The sequence below is a fragment of the Vulpes lagopus genome, chromosome 11, assembly GCF_018345385.1.
Source record: "Vulpes lagopus strain Blue_001 chromosome 11, ASM1834538v1, whole genome shotgun sequence".
Taxonomy (NCBI): domain Eukaryota; kingdom Metazoa; phylum Chordata; class Mammalia; order Carnivora; family Canidae; genus Vulpes; species Vulpes lagopus.
This window is the reverse complement of record NC_054834.1, coordinates 74,833,463-74,847,244: the sequence shown is the minus strand read 5'-3', so window position 1 is coordinate 74,847,244 and position 13,782 is coordinate 74,833,463. Positions and strand designations below refer to the sequence as shown.

The 13,782-nt window shown below is 37.9% G+C and overlaps 1 protein-coding gene across 2 annotated transcripts in view; it reads left to right on the top strand.

Moving 5' to 3' along the window:
- PACS1 (phosphofurin acidic cluster sorting protein 1) overlaps positions 1-13,782 on the top strand; it is a 142,765-nt gene that overhangs the window by 1,379 nt on the left and 127,604 nt on the right. The window lies entirely within an intron of this gene.

Below are 13,782 nucleotides of genomic sequence, written 5' to 3'. Positions count from 1 at the left end.
GAACTGGAAAAGTTCCAGTAAGTCCAGAAAAGTGCCTGGAGGTGATCTTTTCCTCACCTCTAAACTGAACTGATTCCGTTTGTGGACTCCTTATTCTATTAGCCCAGCCTTGGGTATTTGGATGTATAAGTGGGGGTTAGGAAGTATTGTCTGGTTCCAGCCTCAACTCTATTTCCTCTTCCCTTTATTTTGAATAATTTCTTGCATACAAAATTACACACACACACACACACACACACACAGTTATCTCCTAGATAGGGCATTTTACAAAATGATGAAAAGTATAATTCTCTACTTGACTCATCTTAAGAAATAGAGCATTATAAGTTATGTTGAAACCTTCAGGATGCCCCTTCCTGACCATATCTTCTACTTCCCCCCACAAAGGTAAACACTATTCTGAATTGTGTGTTTATTATTTACCTTGTCTTTTAAAAATAGTTTTATTGCATGCATGCATCTTTAAACAATATTTTTTAGTTTAGAGTGTTTTTGAAGTTTATGTAAGTGCCGCCATACTGTATGTGTTCTGTGAATTAATTCAGTTGTGTTAATGTGTTTTAACTGAGCGTTAAGCTTGTGAGACTCATCAGTGGGGTATAGTAGCTCTACTTTAAATATTTTCACTAATGGATAGAATTTCATTGTATGAATAAATCATAATTCTCCTTTTGGAGAACATTTGGGTTGTTTCTTGTTTGTTAACAGGAACAGTAATGCTGTTAATATTTTTGTCCAGGACTCCTGGTGTTCCTTGCAAAAGTTTCTTTTGGTTGTCTTTATATGTAGGGGTGGAATTGCTGTTTGCAGAGTATACATCTGAAACTTTTTTAGATAATGCTAAATTGTTTTCCACTCATGCCCCGCCCCTCCCGCCCTTTCTCTTCATGTCCTTTTTGTTTCAGCATTCACTTCACTGAGTACACTTTTTTCTTTGTCTTTCCTTTAATCAGAAGGCACTTAGTTTGCTTTGGCCAGTGTCCTACCACACACAACACCAAACTCAAGTGGGAGTTTAGTGTCTAATGGTCCTTAGCAGGCTTCCTTCTTTCTAGGTAGGTCCATCTATAGCTGAAGTATTCTAACATAAGCATTGTGCCCCTTCCTACATTAATCCAGTGTTAGTATTACAGGCTCTCCATTCTTCCTTCATGTCTATTGCTATGTTTGGTGACATTTGGACAACTGCCTTCTCTAGCTTGTTAGATTGAAAAAGCATTGAGCCAACTGGGAAGAAACTGCTGTGTAACAGAGGGAGGTAAATAAAATCACTGAAGACTGTTGGTGTTTTGGTCTGCCTCTACTGGTCACTGAAAAGTCCATGTAATAAATTTTTAGCTCAGGAAACAGCCCACTATCCTGAGTAAATTGGTAATTATTATCCTGACTTGGTGTGAAAGGCTTAGGTTGGCTTGTTGTTTTCACCTGTGGGGAACATGCAGTTATGTCTACTAACCAGTGCTTGAAATTGTCAGCTGTCCTACTCTGACTTTTTCAGCTATCACCCTTGTACCTCTCAGCTCCTTGTGGAACACTTGTGCTCTTTGGAGCATGCTGTTTTATCTGCAGGACAGAAAATAACACCCTGTGGGGAGAAAATGTCCTGCTATTGGCCTTTCCAATTACTAGAGTCATCTGGTTAATTTGAGGTCTCCTTGTTTACTTGTTCATGTTGTTTAGAATATATTGGCAATGTGCATTCTGTATACAGCATTCTGTGTATAGCCTGGGATTAACATTCTTGTCTCATGTAACTTAAATGAGATGCAGACATGTAAGATGTGTGCACTTAAGAAATGTAAACATGATTGTGGATTTAAGGCTTTATATATATATAAAACTTTTATATATATAATATATAAAAAATGTAAATAAATGTAAATATAAATATATACATACATACGTATTTATACATCTAATATATATTTATATTTTTATATTTATTTACATTTTATATATATATTTATACATATATATATAAAACTTTTTATGGTTGAAGAGAGTACCTGTAGTTGGCTTTAAAATAACTAAATTGTTTTATTCATTGATATTTTTACCAGCATTTATTTATTTTTTATTTATTTATTTTTTTTTTTAAAGATTTTATTTATTTATTCAGAGAGAGAGAGAGAGGAGAGAGGCAGAGACACAGGCAGAGGGAGAAGCAGGCTCCATGCAGGGAGCCCGACGTGGGACTTGATCCTGGGACTCCAGGATCAGGCTCTGAGCTGCAGGCAGCACCAAACCACTGTGCCACTGGGGCTGCCCCCAGCATTTTTTTAAATTAAAAGATTAATACATGTCTGTGATTAAAATTCAAGCTATAACATGAGAAAATGCTCTGCATCACTTGCCATCAGGGTAATACAAATCAAAACCACAATGAGATACCACCTCACACCAGTGAGAATGGCGAAAATTAACAAGGCAGGAAACCACAAATGTTGGAGAGGATGCGGAGAAAAGGGAACCCTCTTACACTGTTGGTGGGAATGTGAAATGGTGCAGCCACTCTGGCAAACTGTGTGGAGGTTCCTCAAAGAGTTAAAAATAGACCTGCCCTATGACCCAGCAATTGCACTGCTGGGGATTTACCCCAAAGATACAGATGCAGTGAAACGCCAGGACACCTGCACCCCGATGTTTCTAGCAGCAATGTCCGCAATAGCCAAACTGTGGAAGGAGCCTTGGTGTCCATCGAAAGATGAATGGATAAAGAAGATGTGGTTTATGTATACAATGGAATATTACTCAGCCATTAGAAATGACAAATACCCACCATTTGCTTCGACTTGGTTGGAACTGGAGGGTATTATGCTGAGTGAAATAAGTCAATCGGAGAAGGACAAACATTATATGGTCTCATTCATTTGGGGAATATAAATAATAGTGAAAGGGAATAGAGGGGAAAGGAGAAGAAATGGGTAGGAAATATCAGAAAGGGAGACAGAATATGGAAGACTCTGGGAAACGAACTAGGGGTGGTGGAAGGGGAGGAGGGCGGGGAGGTGGGGGAAACTGGGTGGCGGGCACTGAGGGGGGCACTTGACGGGATGAGCACTGGGTGTTATTCTGTATGTTGGCAAATTGAACATCAATAAAAAATAAATTTATTATTAAAAAAAATTCAAGCTATAAAGAAAGATGAAAATTTTAAAGGAAAAAGCCCCAGCATTGTTTCTGTTTTCACTCTCTAGAGGTAATCACTGGGAAATACAGTTGGCTTTTAAGATTCTGTTACAAGCTGGTAGGTCTTTATAGTTCATGAAATTCACAGCTTTAGAAATTGACATTGTTTTCTCCCTGTACTAAGGGCTCATGTACTTAGTTTCTCTCAACTATGACCCATGTATTGGTTAGTGGGATGGCAACCTTATAGGCAGGTGGCATGTTGCTTGATGTTAAGGGAAGAGGGTTTTTTTGTTTTTGTTTTTGTTTTTTTTGGGGGGAAGAGGTTTTTTTTTTTAAGATTTTATTTACTTATTCATGAGAAACAGAGAGGCAGAGGGAGAAGCAGGCTCCTTGAGGGAAGCCCTATGTGGGACTCAATCCCAGGACAATGGGACCATGCCCTGAGCCAAAGGCTTAACTGCAGAGCCACCCAGGCTTCGTGAGTTTTAGAGTCTCATCGTTGACCCCTTCTCTTTGGTGCTTTTCCCTGATGTTCTTTTCTCTTTTTGAGTTACTTTAGTAGGAGAGGCAAAAAAATTATTAAATTTCACGGGTGTACAAAATCTCCCCAGTGGCATAAAGCCAGTTTTTGGGAGATCAAATGTGCTCTGCTATATCACTCACAAACTGTATCACATTTGTCTTTGAGTATAGAGCACATTTGCATATCTTTATCTGTATGTGTACTTAGGGAAAGAGTTCAGGAGTTATCAGTTGCATTTTTCTTTAGGCCACATTTTATTTTTTTAATTGAATACTAAAGTTAGGCCTTTTTGGATAAAACTGTTAGAACCAAAGGAGGTGGCCATGGCTAAATTGGCATGACTAGTCTGCGGTAGAAGTGTTACTTTCATCAAGACACTTAGGGACAGTTGCCCCTCTAACCACAAAAGCATTAGGCAAGCCAGGATATATTACTCTTGTATTCTTATTTTATGCCAAGGCAAACACTTCCACACCTTAGGTTTGTTTTTATTTATTGATCGGAAATACTTTTACTTGCCATTCATTCTAAAATGTGGGTGAAATAAATATAAAATAGGACCTATAGATCTGTAAGAGAAAGTACTTTTTAAATGATAGATATGAAGTAAATGAAATTGATCAAATAAGAGAGACCTAGTGAAATTTCTATTATTTCCCTAGCATTAAAAGTCTTAAAAGCATATCTCAGAAGATATGAGTTTCACATTGTGAGTGTTGTAATAGAATATCCTATCAGGTAATATTATCCATTGTCCCCGTGGAAGCTCAGATTCCTTAAGTCAGAAAGAGAATGACTTTCACAGAGTCCGTTTTACATGTATTGATTTACAGATCTTTTGGGCACATTAGTGGTTATGAGATTTCTTTTTAAACTGGTTTTCCAATTTCTTTTAACTGAGCCAATAAGCTGCTACTGTTACTGTGAATGTTTGCCTCAGTGTGCATGAGGGAGGTACAAGTAAGAATATGGGCTGTGTCTTTTCACTGCTTCAACCCAGGAAGCTTGTCCTGTTTCGGCCTGGACTTGAAGGTTTAATGCATCCTCTGAAATTTGGAGCTGGCTTGGCTTGCACGGTAGCATCACTTTCTGGGAGTACTTTACGCATCCAAGGTAGCTGTGGGAATGCTTATAAGAGTTGGTCTTTTTTCAGTTTGGGTTTGGAGTGGTATTAGGGCTCTTGAGAAAAGAGAGTTTGAAGTTGGTCTTAGAATGTCTTTCAGAGGCCCCTTGGGCTGGATTGAGTGAGCTGGTTTGGTTTTAGATTGGCATGCATGGATAGAATCTTTCCTTCTCTAGGCCTAGTTGGAAGAATAACCAACATAGCCTCTTCTATTATTTTTTTTTAAGATTTTATTTTTTTATTTATTCATGAGAGAAACACAAAGAGATAGGCAGAGGGAGAAACAGGCTCCCCACAGGGAACCTGATGAGGAATTTGATCTCCGGACCCCTGAGCCCTGAGCAGATGCTCGACAGCTGAGCCACCCAGGTGTCCCCAGCATAGCTTCTGATGGGTTTAGAGAATCAAGGTATTTATGACTAGACACTAACTCTAGAATATTTTCCTCTTCCTGCCATTCACAGGGCAGTTGTCTGGTTAGAAACCCGGCTGGATCTGCATTCCCTTTTACCGTATTACAAACCAGAGAAGATCTGCAGTCACAGTTCAGGGAGCTGCTTACACCTATACTTGGCCTCTACCTTGGATAGAAAGTAGAGTAGAAGAACAGTAGAGAAGGCCAGTAAATGATGATGAATATTTACTTACCTTATACAGCTTTCAGAAAACAGTTTGTGAAAGCATTCCATTTGACATTCAATTAAATCTTAACATCAGGGATCCCTGGGTGGCGCAGTGGTTTGGCGCTTGCCTTTGGCCCAGGGCGCGATCCTGGAGACCCGGGATCGAATCCCACATCAGGCTCCCGGTGCATGGAGCCTGCTTCTCCCTCTGCCTATGTCTCTGCCTCTCTCTCTCTCTCTCTCTCTCTGTGACTATCATAAATAAATAAAAATTTAAAAAAAATTAAAAAAAAAATAAATCTTAACATCATAAGCCGTTTTATCTTAAAAGTTGTGCTGTCTGATACAGTAACCACTAGTTGCATGTGGCTTTTTAAGATTAATTAAAATTGAATAAAATTTAAAATTCTTAGTTTTATTAGCCACATGTCATGTCAGTCACACTAGTCACATGTGGTTAGTGGCTTCCATATTAGACAAGGCAGATCTAGAATGTTTTCAGGACTACAGAAAGTTCTATTAGATAACATTAGATATTTTAAAGAGAAAATTGCCTAACCATGGTATTTCTAGTAGTAATTTCTGTGGTTTCTCCTTATTTATTTAATTAAACTGAATACTTTTATCCTCTTCCAGATTATTTTATTTTTTTTTTTTTTTTTTTTTTTTTTTTTTAGATTTTTTTTTTTTTTTTTAGATTATTTTATTTTTAAAAAGATTTTATTGGGATCCCTGGGTGGCGCAGCGGTTTGGCACCTGCCTTTGGCCCAGGGTGCGATCCTGGAGACCCGGGATCGAATCCCACATCGGGCTCCCGGTGCATGGAGCCTGCTTCTTCCTCTGCCTGTGTCTCTGCCTCTCTCTCTCTCTCTGTGACTATCATAAATAAATAAAAATTTATAAAAAAAAAAAAAGATTTTATTTATTTGAGACAGAGTGACCGAGTATGGGAGAGTGCATACAAGATGCCTGAAGGGCAGAGGGAGAGGGAGAAACAGAGTCCCCGCTGTGCAGGGAGCTGATGACTGTGATGATGACAATGGCTCTACCTTGGATTGAGAAGTAGAGTAGAAGACCAGTAGAGAAGGCCAGTAAATGATGTGCAAGGAGCTGGTTGTGGAGCTGAATCCCAGGACCCTGGGATCATGACCTGAGCCTAAGGTAGATGCTTCATGGATTGAGCCACCCAGGTGCCCCTCTTCCAGATTGTTTTATTTATTTTATTTTTTTAAAGATTTTATTTATTTATTCATAGAGACAGAGAGACAGAGAGAGAGAGAGAGAGAGGCAGAGACACAGGCAGAGGGAGAAGCAGGCATCATATAGAGAGCCTGACATGGGACTCGACCCAGGGTCTCCAGGATCACGCCCTGGACTGCAGGCGGTGCTAAACCGCTGCGCCACTGGGGCTGCCCTTCCAGATTGTTTTAAAAATGTCCCTTTTCTTCACTATTTAAAGGACCTGTTAGTTTTATTCTATTAGTCTTTCTCCTTTAAGTGTTTTTACTTTTTAACCGGCTCACTTTTTCCTGTAGGGAATTTGCTTCCAGGTGCCTGCCTGCCATTTGTTTCCCAGTTTTAGGTCTTAGTCAATACCTATTGAAAAAATTGTCTGGAGACATTAATTCTAAAATGGCTTTTAGATGGTTAGATTATATGTGATACTAATTTTTGTCCGTGTTTTTTTGGTGATTTCTAAGCTTTTTATAATAAACATGCATTACAGAACAGACCAGTGAGTGTTGTTTTAGAAATATATATTTAAAAATACAATCAGCTCTACTCGATTGTATACCTTAAAGGAGTATACTCTTCACAAATTTTGTATTGCAATAGAGCTGTAAAAAAATACACATTGAACACATGAAGACATGGGGGTGGGGTCTTAAGTTTTACTCCACTCATTACCTTCCTTTCTTGGTTCTAGAGTTTTATTGATAGTAAATACAGTGAATGGGGAATGTTCTAGATGACGTTTCCCTCATGGTGAATGGTTGACAAGGTAGTATTGAAAATGGCATGTTTATTTATTTATTTGTTTAATATTTATGTAGATTCTTTTAGATAGTGAAGTGTTTTAAGATATAGTCAAGGTGAAAATCTCTGAGTTTAGTTGTGGCTTCACATATTTTTCTGACCCTGAATTCTGTTCTTCCTGGGGATCCCTGGGTGGCTCAGTGGTTTAGCACCTGCCTTTGGCCCAGGGCGTGATCCTGGGGTCTCGGAATCGAGTCCCACATCAGGCTCCCTGCATGGAGCCTGCTTCTCTCTCTGCCTGTGTATCTGCCTGTCTCTCTGTGTGTCTCTCATGAATGAATGAATAAAATCTTTATTTTAAAAAATTTTTTTTTTATTTATGATAGTCACAGAGAGAGAGAGAGAGAGAGAGAGAGGCAGAGACACAGGCAGAGGGAGAAGCAGGCTCCACGCACCGGGAGCCCAATGTGGGATTCGATCCCGGGTCCCCAGGATCGCGCCCCGGGTCAAAGGCAGGCGCCAAACCGCTGTGCCACCCAGGGATCCCCTGAATAAAATCTTTAAAAAAAAAAAAATACTGTTCTTCCTTTTTTTCTCTTTGGGAGCAATGGTCCGTTGCCAGCTCCCAAATAAACCCACCCTTTCAGCACTTACAGTACTTCTAGATCTGTGAATGTGACACACTAGGTAATATCTACCAAGTACTTTGGCAAAAATAATAATAATAATAATAAAATAAAATAAATTTAGAACTGTGATGTGTATCTTAGAAATTACACTATAATTTATGTGTTTTATAGTGACTCAATACAGATAAAGGTAGATATGAAGGAAATGATGTTTTAAAACTTGGTTCCTAGTGGAGGAATACCTGTTCTCTCTTTGTGGACTGTGTAACTCTTCTATATGACAGCTTGCCTCTCAAAACCTTACTGTGAGCAAGATTTCCACCAGGTCCCATTGTGGATATAATTGGCTTATGAATTCTCCCTGAGGAAATTTAGACTAATTATTGTGTTGAGACATAAAACAGTGTTTTTTCTTTATAATTGTTCTCCAAAACATTTTGTGTGTGTCTGTCCGTCCATCTATCTTGAGTTTTCTTTTTGTTCCTCTTTTCTTTCATAGATGGGATAGAGATTCTTTATAGCAGTTTTTTTAATAGTATAGAAAACACAAAAGGCTTAGGGCATCAATTGTCATTTACTTTGTTCCCTCCTCATTGACTTTTTCTTGTCTCCTGTTTAAAAACACCAAACAGCTTCAAGGTTTACAGAGTAGCTTTATCCTTCTGTTTCTCTGTATTACAGTACCTCTCAAACCACATTGCACTCTACTGTTTGTGATTTTACCCATCTTTTGCCACTCTAGTTTCCTCCCAGAGTGTAACTACTAGTAGGAGTTCAGGGTCATGTTTCAAAAGAAAATCAGATTATGTCACTCCCTTCATCATAATCTTCCCAATTCATTCATTTAGCAAATGTTTATAGACCAGCTAGTCTCCTTGATCTCATAAAATATATATTCTAGTGGGTGAAGATAAGTCACACTATCAAATAACTTTTCATCATACTTAGAATAAAACCCCTTTTCATGCCTTATGAAAGACTTCAAGATGTGACCCCTTCCTGTGTCTTTGACCTTATCTTCTGTCATTTTCCACTCTGCTCACTTGGCTTTGGGCAAGCTGGGCCTCGCTGTGGTCACCTCTGCCTTTGGGCTTTTGGACTTGCACCTGGGATGCTTTGTCCCCACATCATCATGTGGCTGGCTTGTGAGTATCATTGAAGTCTTAGTTAATCTACCACCTTGGAAAGCTACCCTTACCTGCCTGTTACATTCTGAGAGTTTATAAAATTTTACAACTAGTTTTACTATCATCTGGAATAATCCTGTTCATGTAATAGTTACTTTATAAGTGCTCAAGAAATACATTTGTCAAATGAAAGTGTCTTTTTATTTATAATGTTTATTGAATGGATATTTGTTATACACAATTCTTTTATTCAACAAATCCTTATTGAATATTTCTATGTGCCAAGCCCTGCTGTAGGTGCTGGAGAAACAGCAGCAAACAAGTTGATAAAATTCAGTCTCTCCTAGAGTATACATTTAGGTGGAGGGAGACAGATAATAACTAGGTAATTATATTTATAAAAAATAGGTAATGAGTGAATGCCATAATGAAAAATAAAGCATAATAAATAAAGCAATTGAGAATGTTGGTGGAAGGGCTTTTTTGGATAGAATGATCAGAGAAGGTGTCTGATGAAGTGACATTTGAGCTGATGCCTGAATAAAATGAACCAGACCAGTTGAGCATTTACTGTGTCACAATAACCATCAGAGGCAGGTACTGAGATCCTTTTCCCAGAGAGGGAAATCAAGGCCCAGTGAGGTGAAGGCATTTTATTTTATTTTATTTTATTTTATTTATTTATTTTTTTTTTGGTGAAGGCATTTTATAAGGCTACACGGTTTAGAGGTAGGTGGGCTGGGATTTGTCTCATGACTCATAATTATCCGACACCAGAATGATTTCTCTGTTTAAATTTGGTGTTCCTCAAGCCCTGGCTGGTTCTCATAGTTGACAAATAATAATATTTAATGTTTATACTTTGCCATTTGGAATTACAGAATATTTCTCTATTACCAAATTATAGATAGCAAGAAATAGCAAAATGGCTATAACTGCCAGTTCTAGAGCCAGGTAGCCAGGATTTTGTTGTTGTTGTTAGCCAGGATTTTAATCCTGATTCTGTAGTTTACCATTTAGTGATTTGGGCAAATTATTTAACCTCTCTCTCTCTCTCTCTCTCTTTTTTTTTTTTTATTTAACCTCTCTTATGCTTTAATTTTTTCATCCACAAAATGGGCCTAATAATTGTCCCTACCCCTCATTAATTATGAGGATTAATGATATTAATATAAGTAAATGCTTACATGGCACATAGATAACACTTAAAAATAATAACTGTTACTACTATTACTATTGGCAATGGCTATCCTTACTGCTACTCCAGCGTCTTTGTCTTTCCCTGATACCCCTTTAAAAACTGCTTGCTTTCTAGAGTCAGGGCAACCTAGTTGATACTATGATTTCCTCAGTGGGACCATCATAAGGTCTTGGGTTCATTTTAGACAGATCCTGCCAAACTCCAAGCTTAAAGTCAAAATAAAATATTTTGGTTTTCTGAAGCAGTGGCTGGATCAGGATCCTGTTTCTACATCCTGCCAGCTTATATGAACGGAAGAGATGGTGCAGGCCCCGCCTGCAAACCACAACTTTGTTTTGAGCCAATTTGACTTGACAGCTTCCCTATTCTACCTGCTGACTTCTTTAGCTCTGGTTTGACAGCCAGAAGAGCAACTAAACCAGTTTACAGCTAGCCATTTATTACCAATAAAAGCTAAGTGACTCCTAAGAAAATGAGTGTTTAAATGGAGTTGATATTTTTCTCTTATCTCCTTAAGCTTTCCTTTTATGTCTCAAACTATAGAAAATTCTATTTTACTTTTATAGGAGAAACCTGATAATACTTTTAAGGCCTATCACTAAACATTTGGATCTGTGTGTGTGTGTGTTAATTTTCTCCTTCAATAAACACCAAGACTGTACTGTCCCATTTTATTTTATTATTATTACTTTTAGAGAAGGAGAGAAAGGAGGGGATAGGGACAGAGGGAGGGAGGGGGAGAGAGAGAGAAAGAATCTCAAGCAGACTCCCAGCTGACCATGGAGCCCCCTGGGCTCCATCTCCTAACCCTGAGATCATGACCTGAGCTGAAATCAAGAGTTGGACCCTTAACTGACTGAGCCACCTAGACACCCCTGATTCATTTTAGTTGGAAATCTACAAATACATTTACATGTTTCTGGTTCTTCCTTAAGAATATGTAAAACAATTTCTCGAGTGTGGATAATCATGATGAATGGGATCCTCATGGTGAATATCAGGGCTTGAAATGAAGAGTGTAAACTGGTATGTGTTGTATTATTCTTAAACTCATTTGTTTGCTTTTTTTGCCTTTATTTATCCCTATTGCTATCAATATACCTTCTTTCTGCTTTATTGCCTAAAATAGAATGTGGGCTAAACCAGGTAATCAAATATGTTAAGAATGAATGGGTTGGGGAAATGAAGGCTAAGAGTAATGGACAATATCATCTGAATACATGAGATTCACAGCTATGTTTTAGGAACAAGGAAGAAACATTTCACCTACGTCTTGGTCTGGGTTGGTACATGCCAAGGATGGGATTGGTGGTGAGTTTGGGTAGGAGTTTAATCTTCTAAAGTCTTGGGGAATCAAAAACCCTATTGAAGATGCAGTTTGCGATGCAAGTGAAATTTTACATTTGTTTTGGAGAATTACGGATTAGTAAAAAAAGCCCAATATATATTGCTTGGTTAAATTTGTTTTGATTACCTGCAGGCAAGTCCCTTTTTTCATTTTTTTAAAAGTGAGTATACTTTTTTCCCCCTTGTTGATTTGTTATGGAGAGAAACAAAATGTTTGTAAAATGTTTGAGCATCTGTATTCATAGAAATCATTACCATAACATCTTTGGGAATGTCAGTGAAGCTGTGAGTATGATGGTATAATATTTGTTGACCTGTGATAGACCTGATTTACATTAGTCATCATTTACATTGTCTTCACAAGTAGGTTTTTTGTTTGGCACTTTTAGCTCACATCCAAGGAATGTGGCAGTGTAATCTATCTTAAGTCTATTGTTTAATAAAATTGTCTCCTCAAAACTAAAATACATGGTCAGTAGTCTACAGCATTTGTCATTTCTGCCATGCACCATTTTTGCTGTGGATGAAAATGAATAAGCAACTCTAGAAACCAAGGTCCTCTGGGAGCATAAAAACTCTTGTAGCTATTAATGGATTTAATTGTATTTCCTCTTTGCCACCAAAATGTGCAATAAATTGTTTATGCCCTTGCTTTTAATGGGGAGAATTGTTCATTAACTGTATGTAATATCATTATCGCTTTGTTTTTATTACTTGTAGATAATCCCCTCTATCTTCCCTTTAAAAAAAAAACATAAAAAAGGATAGCTATAATACTATTAAATATTACTCCTTAATCTTTTCAGTTAGCTTTTCTCTCCATGGAGAAAAAGGAAGTATCCTTTCACTGGAGAAATGAATTTGGGCTAGAAATGGGATATGATTTCCTAAATCAAGATTTGGCATTAAATTAGTTTGGCATGCTTTGGACTTAGGCCAGGTGATATGTTTACTTATGTTCAGGAAGGGCCTGGTTCTAAAGTAGCCTCACTGATGAATGAATGCCATGTCTCAGTTGATGAGGCTTCATCTAATTTGTGTCCATTTAAGAAAACATTTTTAGAAAAAAGACTGTTTGGAGTGATGGCTCTATTTGGGTTTTGTTTTGTTTTGCTGTGTTTTGTTTGATGCTCATTCGGGTATTTCCTCCTATTCTTATATATCTGCAGGAAAAAAGTCAGCAAATTGCTATAATTTCTTTAAAACTGTATGCCAAAAATGTTTTGACTTTAGAATTTGGTTTCTTATTTGGCTTTACTTCATCATGTGGTTTTGGATAAGTCTCTTTAACTCTTTCTCTACCTAGTAGTCATTTAGTCAGCAAATAGCTGTTGAGTGTATACATCATAAGCTGGTCACCATTTTAGACACCGAGGAGAGAACGAACAGTCAATAAAAGAGATAAAATCCTGGCTCTTATGGAGGCTACCTTCTAGGGCCAGATGGGCAGCAGACCATTAGCAAATGAATGAGGAAATGAGAGAGTTTGTCAGGTGGGGAAAAAATAAGGTAGGAAGGGTAGATAAGTAAAGCAGAGAGAGTTACAGTTTTGAATAAGATGGTCTGCAAGACCTCAGAGAAGGGGAGCAATCCTTGTGAAGCATAGATTTAGCCAAGCCAGTAGAGGAAACAATAGGAAGTACTGGTACGTTCCAGGAACATATAGAAGGCCAGTAGGCTGGAGCCAAATGAATGAGGATTGAATAATGGGAGAGAAAGTCACAGAAGCAAAGAGGACCCAGATCTTGTAGGTCATTGTAAAACTTAGCTTTGACATTGAGTGAGATGGGAAGCCATTAGGGATTTTGAGCCTGAGAAGAGGAATGATAATAACTTTCCTATTAAAATACCAACTGGCTACTGTGTATAGAATAGCTTGTAAAGAAGAGTAGGGTGGAAGCAGGGAGTCCAAGTAGGAGTGTTGGATGATGTCGTGGGAGCTAATACTGACTTGGAAAAGGGTAGTAGAGGTGGAAAAGAAGAGAATTCATCAGATTCTAGGTATATTTTCAAAACTAAAGGATTTGTTTATGGATTGTACTTGGGATATGACAGAGCAAAAGGATTCAAGGATGACTTGAAACATTTTTTTTTAAAGAT